We start from the raw sequence: 11,284 nt of genomic DNA, 5'->3' as shown, positions 1-11,284 counted from the left end.
TATGAATGTAAAAAGAAGAAATTTTGCAACTTTAGGACATACTATTACTCACTGTTTCTGAAAGAAAGATCACCTTCACTTTTCATTCATGATAAATAATCGTCCATACTTTATATGGGTAAACATGTCATTTTGTTCAACTGTTACTTTGAAGTGGTATATCGTTATGGCTTGAGCAAATTTTGATCTAATCGAGACAAACATGATTTTGTAATAGTTGTAAACAATGGTTACGCAAATGCTTCTTGTCAGTAACTTAGAGCCACACACGCACACACTGAGAGATTTAAAGTACCATATTTGGATACATTGATAGACAACAATACAAACTATTTTCATATAAAAACGAAATGACCTCACAAAATTAAAATGAATGTTTTCATGTACGAACAAAATATACAGTTTGATAAAAATAAATAAAAAAACAACTACAATACTGGAAATACAACTTACATGAACAGTATATAATTGATATAGATAATGTTTGATCTTTCAAGACAATAATGGTTTCTTTCCGCATGAAGACATATAAACTGTCAAGATGATACCACTACGCATAACGAAACGTGCCCGATCGAAAATTTGTATATTTGATAAAAAAAAAACTATGTTGGTAAAATTTTAAGACGGTTAATTAGTACAAAAATATTTCGATATTTGATTTTGCAGCTGAGTTCTCTATAAACAATATTTATATGGATGAAGCGTTTGACTGATTAAAAAATGAAAAAAAAATTGTGGCCCATCCAGCCATTTCTGTTTACCCGGACCACAGGCATGTCGGCGTGAATATGTTTAACATCTTGCTTCGTATATTTTATTATCGAATAATCGGTGTGATAGACATTCCTTATTTATCACGGAATCCAAAAGAAAGAACACTTTAATTATCAAACATACTCTTTAAAAACGGAAAATGCATATCTAAATGCTACACCAGGAGTACTTTCACTCTCGTAATTTTTCTTTGAATCGTGCTTTTTTCCAATAACCTTCTTTCAAAAATAGCTGATGATGAATTTTGCAAAATACTTTTTTTTATTACAACGTATATGTTTTAATTGGTTGACATTATATAAAAATAGTCCCGATTCCAATGGATAACCTGTCCTCTTCTCCCTCTCTTGTGAGGTTCTGGCATAGTAGTCAGCACTGTTGAAAGCATAGATGATATGTAGATAATGTATCGGCATAAAATAATTTCCTGTTCGGTAATGATTTTTATCGAACCAATCCAAGGATCCCGACTTTGTCCTATCTACGTCAGATCTTAAACTTCTCTTAGATGTCAACAAAAGAAAACAAATCATGAATAAACACTGTGAAATAATCAAATCCTTTTGATGTATCATTAATTTCTATACATAGTTTGAACAGTCTATCCATTCATTTGCATTGAGTTTTTATCTTTCAACTTAACGCCACTCAAAACATTTTATATTGTGATAAAATTATATTGGTTAATTTGAGTTTAGAGTTTGCACAAAAGTCAAAACAGCAAAATATGCTCGGTTGCGATTCAACTTTGGTCGTTCCCTCCACCGGAATCGAACTCGTACATCTATATGACATCTATGGCAATACCGCATGAACTTTAACAAGTTCTAAGTATCTTCTCTATTTTCTGAGTTTTACCGTGTCGTTCGGGTTGGTATTAGTGATTTGAATGTTGCTTCCTGTTTCATTGATTTTGACTTTGTGATATGGCGTAACGCACGGTTCACATCAACTGATTATATTCCATATATCGAAACATGTAATCAAACTGAAGTGAAAAACACTATTTCATACTCTGTTTATTCTTACTTATCATTTTTTGTCAACGATGTTAAGTTGCTTAAAATGACAAATAACCTTTACCAAATGTGTATGGACACAATTATAAAACTGTTGTACGGACTTTTTATTGTTCCTTTTGACTATTGCCTGTATGTTCGGTAATTACATAGTGAAGACATACTCATTTTGTTCTCCATTAGATTACATATTTCTTCCACCAAACCTTTTTTCAAAACTTTTAACATCTATTCTTACAGCTGTAAAAGATGGTCTCCAGTTTACCTGTTACTCCCGTAGTGGTATTAATTCAATGTGGATCCTGCAAAATTGGAAAGCTCTTGTGGAGACAATCAGTTCAAGATTATACTCAGAATATAATAGCATTAAAACCTATGATTTTTCTACACTGTATACTTCTATTGCCCATACTCAATTCAAATCCCGACTTAAAAAAAATTATACATCGTTGTTTCCCCAAAACAGATGGTACACCAAGATACAAATGTATAGTTCTTGGTAGAGATTCCTCTTACTCTGTAAAAAACTATTTCAAATTATCTTTCAAATACACAAGAGAAAATGATTTTTGATCGATAAAATATTTGTCCAGTGTGGTGGACGCGTTTTTTTACAGTCGGCATTCCAATGGGAACAAATTGTGCTCCTCTACTTGCTGACCTATTCCTTCAATCTTATGTTTGTATGTTTGTTTGTTGGGGTTTAAAGTCCGAGCAGCAATATTTCAGCTATATTCAGACAATGAACATGAAATTGATGATAAAATGAACATGAAATGATGATGAAATGAAAATGGGATGGGACAAAAGGATATTGGGGTCGACAAATTTTGATTACCACTGGAAATAGGGAGAGGTGGGTAGGGTCGGGCAATTTAGCCTCCTGTGGCGGAGCCCTACGGTTCCTACTCCGGGAGAATACCACAGTAGGGCTCTTTAACGTGCGAGGAACGTGACATCTTATGAGGCTGACTTTATAGCTGATCTGATTCGAAAGAAAGAACGTCGTTTAGCTAGATCCTTTAATCCAGTTTCACCTATATATATGACGTACATTATCGTTAAACAATCCTAGTTTTCGGGGACTTGATACATCGCATGTACCCCAAATAACTTGAGATAAAGGATACTACAGACACTGTGAAGTCAGCCTCATATCTTGACCTACACTTAGAAATTGATGGTAAAGGAAAACTATTAACTTTCAGACAAACGTGATGACTTTTTATTCAGAATTGTCAACTTTCCTTTCATCTCCGGCAACATCCCTTCAGCACTTGGTATGGAGTTTTCATATTTACATATATAACAAAATCTCGAACAGCAAAATAGCATACGTGATCTAGAAATGGAAAATCTTTACTCTAGCGTTAAATTTAATTTAGTCAATTTTCACCTCATGATCACCATCGGAAGTGTGTATAGTCTAAAGGATTGTACAACGATTTCGATAAAGATGTTAATACACTATAATAAAACATATAATGAGCAAAATTTTCGGTCAACTAATGACAGTCTTCAGTGCCTTAAATAAACTGAGTGTGTATGAAAGTAAATGGTCTATGAACACAACTCACTACCTAATCAAGTGAATACCTGTGACGCATCAAATTTTATTGACAGTTAACGAAGATCTTGAACATTGTCTTATAGACACACGTTGTGTGCTGGTCGTTAACATTGTGTAAAACTATAAAACTAAAACTATTTAGAAACACTGTAATTAGAAACTATACAAAATAGGAAGAACTTAATGTTTTATCAATTTCACGGGAATGTAAAACACGGAGTTCTTTTTTTCAAAATCACTCCTGCTTCACTCTCTGTAGATCGCTCCATATTACATTAGCACTCTTGCAGTGCACGTTACAAAATATTTTGTAGCATTTCCCTATGACTGTACTGGTGAATGATGACGAGTGGTGCATTTGGTTGCAACATTTACACCTTTTGTCATCACAGAAGCGACTCTTGCCTGGAATCAAGTTGGGCTTAGATAGTTCAGCCCTCACAAGCAGATATATATATATATATATATATAACGTCTCAGAATGCGACGATTCTATTCGCTACACTGCTCCATCGGATCAAATTGATACAGGGAAGATATGTAAACGTATAGAAAGGTCTGAAAAATTCCCAACGATGTTAGAACTGTCAAATTTGCGATGCAAATTTTTGGTCGTTCCCTCCGCGGGACTCGAACTCGTACCGCTGTGACATCTATGGCGACACCGCCAGCACCCTAGACCACTCGGCCAGCTAGGCTATATAAAAATATAGCTTTTGCTGGCCGGGTCATTCCTCCTCGTAGGATTAATCTAGGGCTGTAACTTATATATATATATATTGTGTAACAAGCCTGAAAATAAAGACAGATGCATGGTTTTGGCTTACATATGTAATCGGTGTCAGAGGGTAGTGTATTTCTACAGTATACTGAAGCACATCTACTTATTACTACACCTTTATGTTATTATTTAGTCAGATCATAATAAGAATTTGGATACAAAATCAGTCATAAGTGTACATATTATCATGACATAACAATGGACCGCACGGAAACAAATAAAATATAATAGCATTGTTGAAAATGAAAAAAAAATTGCTGACATTTTCTGGTAGAGTAGAAAGAATAATCCCATGAAAAAGTTTTTTAAATTAAAATCCTATTCAATTTTCTTCTCTTAGGATTAATATATCTATAAATGATACGACAGATAATTAATATCGCACCATGAAATATTAGGAGCATATTAACACTTGCAGAATATTTGGACAAATGAAAATCAATCCTGATCATGTTTAAGATGAAAAACTAGTATTACCACCTTTTATCATAACCCTTTCATTCCTCTTGGTAATGACAAATAACAACGCAATGTGCACTTTATTCGTCGATACAATTAAGTGACACTTCAAACAGGCCGTGGGGCATTTGTAATGAAGTTACACTTTATAAACTTCTATGTACTGTATATTATCTTTCTGAAATCTTCCTTCTAAGAGCTATTGAATGAGCAACAGAATACATCATACAACGATAAAGTACATTTTTCTTCATATGTTTTTTTAACCTTTGCGTTTAATGTCCATTTAAATGTTCACACTGTTTTGAGTCCTGTCTAGCAATTGTCAAGAAAATAAGTAAGTCAATTTGGTAAAATGGGATTTGTTTGTTAATGAATAGTTCTAAGTCGCATGTCATTGTTATAATGTCATTTCATGTAACTACACATTATATAACAGACACGTTTGAAGAATATAGAAATGGACACGAAATAAGCATGAATGCCTTGATATAGGATTTCTTTGTAAATGCTTTGTTGAATGCAATGACGCTTACCTTACTATTGCACATGATCTATGCTCCCATAGCTATTTTTTAGTAGAGTCAGCAATTTCATTTACTTTTGTTTCTTTGTTTCTTTGTTTCTTTATTCGTATTATTTAGCCATTCAAAGTTCGTCCATTTGTGTGTCTATTTTCCATGTACAGTTGTTTATAGTCGTTATCTTTGGATCAATAAAGTTCAAATACTGGTTCCCTTAATTTCGCTTGTTGTCAGTTATGTCACTAAAGAGGTGTAAAGCAGCAGTTTTTTTTCTTTCGCTGGCATGTTGGTACCATCGTCCCGTGATAGAAGTATTCAATGTTTTTAACTTCGAAGAAATGGAAATATATTTAGATAAAGTCCCCCAATCTCGTTTTGATAGACAGAATTTCATAACAATCAAATAATTTGTCATTAAATACTTTAATACCACTTATCAAAGTATTAAGTGATTTATTAAATAAACATTTTGTAATATGTTGTCTAATAATAGGGCACACGATTTTTGCATGAAATATGTCATAACCTTATGTCTCCATCGTTCATTACAAAGAGTTAAATTACCATAATTGAACTAATTATTGTAAAAGAAATAATATCAAGTCTTTTTCGGTATTCCCAAAATAATATAATTGTATTTGTTTTGTCGTTATGTATTATTTTTAGTGAAGTTCTTCATTTTAATCATGGTCTCCTTGTCTCTACTCCAAACTTCGTGATTAGTGTTCTTACAACATAATTTCTGCTTGCCCTTAGGCTCAACTTTTCTGAATGTCGTTTCAAATAACATCATAATTTGGATATTAAGCAAACATTCTAAACATAAATTGTCTATATAGGTCAGGTAAATTTTACAAGAAAATCTTTATCAAGTATTATTACACGAAAAGCTATTCTCTTTCCTAAAGTTTTAATTTTTGTATTCACAGAAACCCACCAACTTGTCATCGGGGATATAAAGATTCAATAAATGCAAAATATGTGATTAATATTAAATACTTGTTGCACGCAGCATTAAACCGGTAAAGGTACTTTGAGACAATTATACTTATGTGCAAGGTCATATGAGAATTCTAAATCTGACTATCCATGAATTGTTTTGCCTGTGTATCACTGTTATGAAATAAGACAGTACGTTAAATAAAATCCGCTGCTCCCACGAATTCGGAGCTACGTAGCACGCATGTCAAAGATAAAGGTCACATTCTGTAGTGGTCGTTAAGATCAAACTGCTGTATCTATTTGCTATTTCAATTCCGTTACGCCATATCCAGTACTAAACCCAGCCTCATCGAGCAAATGAGTAAAGTACATTGGAATGAGCTTCGCGGAATCTAAATGGACACTAGTTACGCCTTTTGAAAATAATGCAGTTGTTTAACCCGCTAAATCTAGAAGCATGTTGCATGTTTGGTAGTGTGATTTTGAATGTTTGATAAATCATATATTTAAAAGATGTTTATTTTGCTAAACTGGTATAATTGTCTCTTCCAGTGTCAGTCGAAGGCACACTCCGGGTAAATTTATGAAGTGAATAAACTCGAGATCTCTTGTTCCACGAAGTCATATCATATCACATACATAAAATGTACTTGTCTACGAGGAGTGATTTGTATACTGCCACTACCACAATTTTAAAGAAAAAAAAGTAATTCGGAAGAAGCATTATATAACAAACAAGAAACTTTCTTGAATTCTTTTAGAGAAAAATGCCACACTTTCATTTACATGACAGGTGATAAAGAAAAACTTTTATTGTAATCCTAATTGAGACTTTAATAGAAAATAATTATTCCATTAGTAACCAAGGATAAAACACAGCTACTCAATACCGGTATTTAATTGAAAATGCGTTTTAGCAATGACATAAAATTATGATTTTTTTCAACTGTCGACCAAACTTATTGACAGATACGCTTCACGAATCTCAAAGTGGTGAGTTATGCAAGCCAGTAAAACTAGTACAAAAATTAAAAAAATATATCTACAAATAATTGAATGTGAGTGGATTAATTATATAACAGCCGTCTCAACCGTCTCAATAAGGGATTGTTTTGTTTTGGATCTCTTGGAATCACGAAATGTGAACATTTTGACAACATAGACCACATTTTAGTTCCGATCTAGACAGTTAAAGTTAAAGGCAACTCGCTTTTCAGAAAGAAATAACCAATCAAGAAATTTGTGACAAAAAGTTGGATTATTACTATCTCAAACAATGCTTTACCTACTCTAAAGCTGAATTAAAAAAAAAGCTAGTTACAAATTACGGTAAATACAATAATAAACTGACAGACGAAAATATCATCATTTTCATCCATTGCAAATAGGTTTAAACCGTATATACAATAATGAAAATTTCAACACGTTTGCTTACATGGTTGAGACGGTTATTTTAGTTTTGCCTTTTCTAAAATGAATTGATATGTGTTATTCGATGGCATTGTAAAATTGGTTCCATTAGCATGCAAGACTTCCCGGTTCTCGACGCAGATTGATACAGTAAAGATCAATCTGATTTGGTTTGGCATAAAGTTTCACTTTGTAAAAAGTTTTTACCTGGATAAGAACCTCTAATCTCATTAGAGATGGGCATAATTCTAGAACTCAAGTAAAATAAAACGGGACAAATTCGGGTATTTATTCAGTGTCATTTATGAAAGTTTTGATTTCATAAAGGGTTTTGGAAAAAATATTACTTTCGTTCCCAAAGGAATTTTTGTATGAAGAACTAAGCAGTAGACACTAAAACAAAAGAGTTGAAAAGAGCACCACTTAAATATCGAATGGACTAATGGACTCGTATCATTAAATTATATAATGTTATTGTATTTAAGTTTCTGAATATTGTCAGATATCATACTGTAGGAGCATGCGAGTGCAGTGTTACATCCTGTGAGGAATAATTAAAGAAATCAATTTCTGAAACCCCATTTTAGCTTTATTTTTTTTACCACGGACTAGCCATTCATGTCGCATTATTTTACCACAAGCAAGATTAAATGGAATGTTCGTGACTTATTTCGATTCTTTAAGGACAGTTATGGTGTTTTTTCCATATTTTTGTGACCTAAGGTAATAGTAAATTTTCTCCATATTCGGTTCTTTCATTAAATAAACACACGCCATGTGACACAATTAATGCATTTTTAAAGTCGAAGTTCACATATTACAACGTGTGTACTGAATAATTGTTTAGGCGACATGCACGTGATATAAAACAAAGTTTTTTTTTTTAATTATTAACTGCAATGCCCTTATTTCTTATGGAAAATGTCACCTTTTCTTATGTTTTATTTAATATGAATACAAACTTTGATGTTCAGTCACTCTTCCGGAATAAATGAAAATGTATTGATAGCTAATACACATCAGTATGATACCCGTCTTTAAGAGGAAGGGATTTTCGCAGACATAAACCACGGCCATTTCAGCACGTGCCACTCATATGACGAAAAATAACAGTTCAAAGGTACCCATTAGGACGAGGATAACCTCACACCATAGACCATAGGGCAGGCTGCAGCTGCTCTCATACACAAAAACATATATATACAGATACAGCGAAAGAGTTGCCTCTATATACATTAGCAAAATAAAAGTAAACTGAAATTGAAAACGAAACAGTCCATACAGAGGCCAGAAATTCATGACTTGGGGCAGGCACAAAAAATCGGTGTGGATAAAGTACTTTGGCGTGATCACAATTCTGTTCCTTTTAAATTTGGCTGCTATGGGGAAAAATACACACATAAACGCACCCTAAAAATCAGTTCAAAAAGGTCTGAGTCCCTTGTTAAAACAGAAATAAAGAAACTGATTATATATCACACAAATGAACAAGCAAAATGCTACTAGCAGTTACCAGCTCCAGACCAGATTAAACCGACGAAAAGATTTGTCCTCATTGTATGGAACATCAATCCAAATTTTTCCCATGCGGGTTTGAGAACTAAATAATAAGTCATACAATAAGGACACATCCCATGTCATGCCTAAAACTGCTTTTAAAGGGAATAGGAACACCAAAAGAGTTTTACTCTAGTTTAATAGTATCTATGTAAACATGCAAAAAATGTGTTCCTTTAATTTCAAAGCCTCACTTATTAGCCTTAATTAACTGATAAACACTAACACAGGAGGCTGACATTTTTTCCCAGCATGCATCATGATTATGACGTATCTGTGACACTAATCTGATCAAGTAATACTTTCTTATCATGTGGTCACACTAGAAACAAAATGTGTGTGAGGTAGAAAATATAATTCAAAACAATTGTATAAGAAAAAATATCAAAACTTGAAATTGTTTTTTTTTTAATCAACATTAGGTGTTAAAATATAAAAAAAACCTGAGAATTGACAACGGTTTTTAAAAACTCAACATCATAATTTGAGACAGCACAGTATAAAAATTAGATTTTATACTTTTATAGTATGTTTAAACAAAAACAAGAATGGAATGAGAAAAAAAATAATAAAATAAAAGAGTTTAATTTTTCTTTGTTTGCATTGCATGACATTTCAAAATCTCTTTCTTTAAATAACTTTGAATTTGTTTTCAATTCAATTGAATGATCTCTAAAATTAAGAGAAACAAAAATATATACGTTTTGCATGATTGAGTAATGTATAGAAAAAATATAATACATCAGCAGTGTCAATGACTTAAATAAAAAAAAATGTCCTTTTTGTTCAATTATTATCATGTGTATATTCCATTTAATAGAAATGTAAACTTCACGCACAAGTAAAATATATTTTCACAACCATTTTCATGATTTTCTACTTGTGACAAACTGTACATTCTTCACAGTTCTAGGGTTTACTTAATTCTACATCAGATAAAGTGCCACATTTACATCATAATTAGTGCTGCCATTTGGTAATTTTGCAGTAAGGGAGATTATCTTATAGCAAAGATGGCTGCCCCCTATAACCATAGATTTAGAGCAATTATCCTCTCTAATTAAGTAATTAAGTATAATATAGGAAAATGCACTTCAGATTCTTCTTGTAGTATGTAAAGACTGTCAATATACCCCACATGTTGAATAGGGTTCCTATTCCCTTTAAATATAGTGTGTTAGTTTCTATGTAAAGAACCTATGAGCGAGTCGATGTTTAAACAAACAAATTGCTATCTTTAGCGATTTGACAACAATACCATTAATATATCCCTTACGAATTTGCCTATTTAACTGTTTAATCAGATTATTGGGCGAGTACTGAGCTTTCCGTGTTACCACAAGATTCCCGCACGCAGTATATATGTAATTTCCTTATATCGATTGAAAGTATTGTGAATGTTTTCACTAGCTTGGGATATCGAAAACCTTGATGTAGTGATTTCTCAGTTATAATATGGTGTAGGCATATAAGTCGCCTATAGAAGCGAACACCAAAAGATTCAACATTTTTAACCCCCACCTTTAACAAATACGGGAGCTATATAAAGTCCGGAATAAAAACAGTCCTCAGCGGGTGGTGGGATTATTTTACACATAACCTGTGACGTGAAAGCAATTGACATCTTTACATCTTTATAGTTTTTCCAAGGGGGGTTAGGTTCTTTTACAGCAAGTGGAACAGCGGAGAGAGACGCGTAAGTACACTTGTCAGGGCATGCGACCTTTCCATAAATATTCCGTGAAGCCGGAAAAAAATTAAAGGAATACATTAAAAACGACTGTGTATTTTATTTGATAACAATTAATTGTTATCTGTTTTTTATTGATCCAAATGAGTGTAATTTTTTTGATTTTCTTGCTGTGTTACTTCTATTTCACAGCATCTTCTGCTGACTACTGAACGTGTTCAGCTTTGGCTGAAAGCTATCACAAGGGACCATCTCAAGAATATTATTTTCACGAACACACACGTTGCTGTTGAGCTAATTTTGTGCTCGCTATAAAGATTTCTTTAATTAAAATCCGAAACATTCTTACAAATAAGAGCAAAACGAACCAATTGTGATTTACAAACGTCATATGATGATGACAAGAGGAAGTCGCCATCTTAAAACGGATAGTTGACAATAGGGAATCCACCCTTTATCGTAAACTATTCATAGATTGTAACATGTATGTATGAGGATTTGTTTTTTGTCATGAGAATTATCTGATTTACTACAATTTTCGGTGCAGTAGTAATC

The sequence above is a fragment of the Perna viridis genome, chromosome 4, assembly GCF_037379345.1.
Source record: "Perna viridis isolate PV_CMFRI_1.1 ecotype Kerala chromosome 4, ASM3737934v1, whole genome shotgun sequence".
In the NCBI taxonomy this organism is placed as follows: domain Eukaryota; kingdom Metazoa; phylum Mollusca; class Bivalvia; order Mytilida; family Mytilidae; genus Perna; species Perna viridis.
This window is presented reverse-complemented; position numbering follows the sequence as displayed.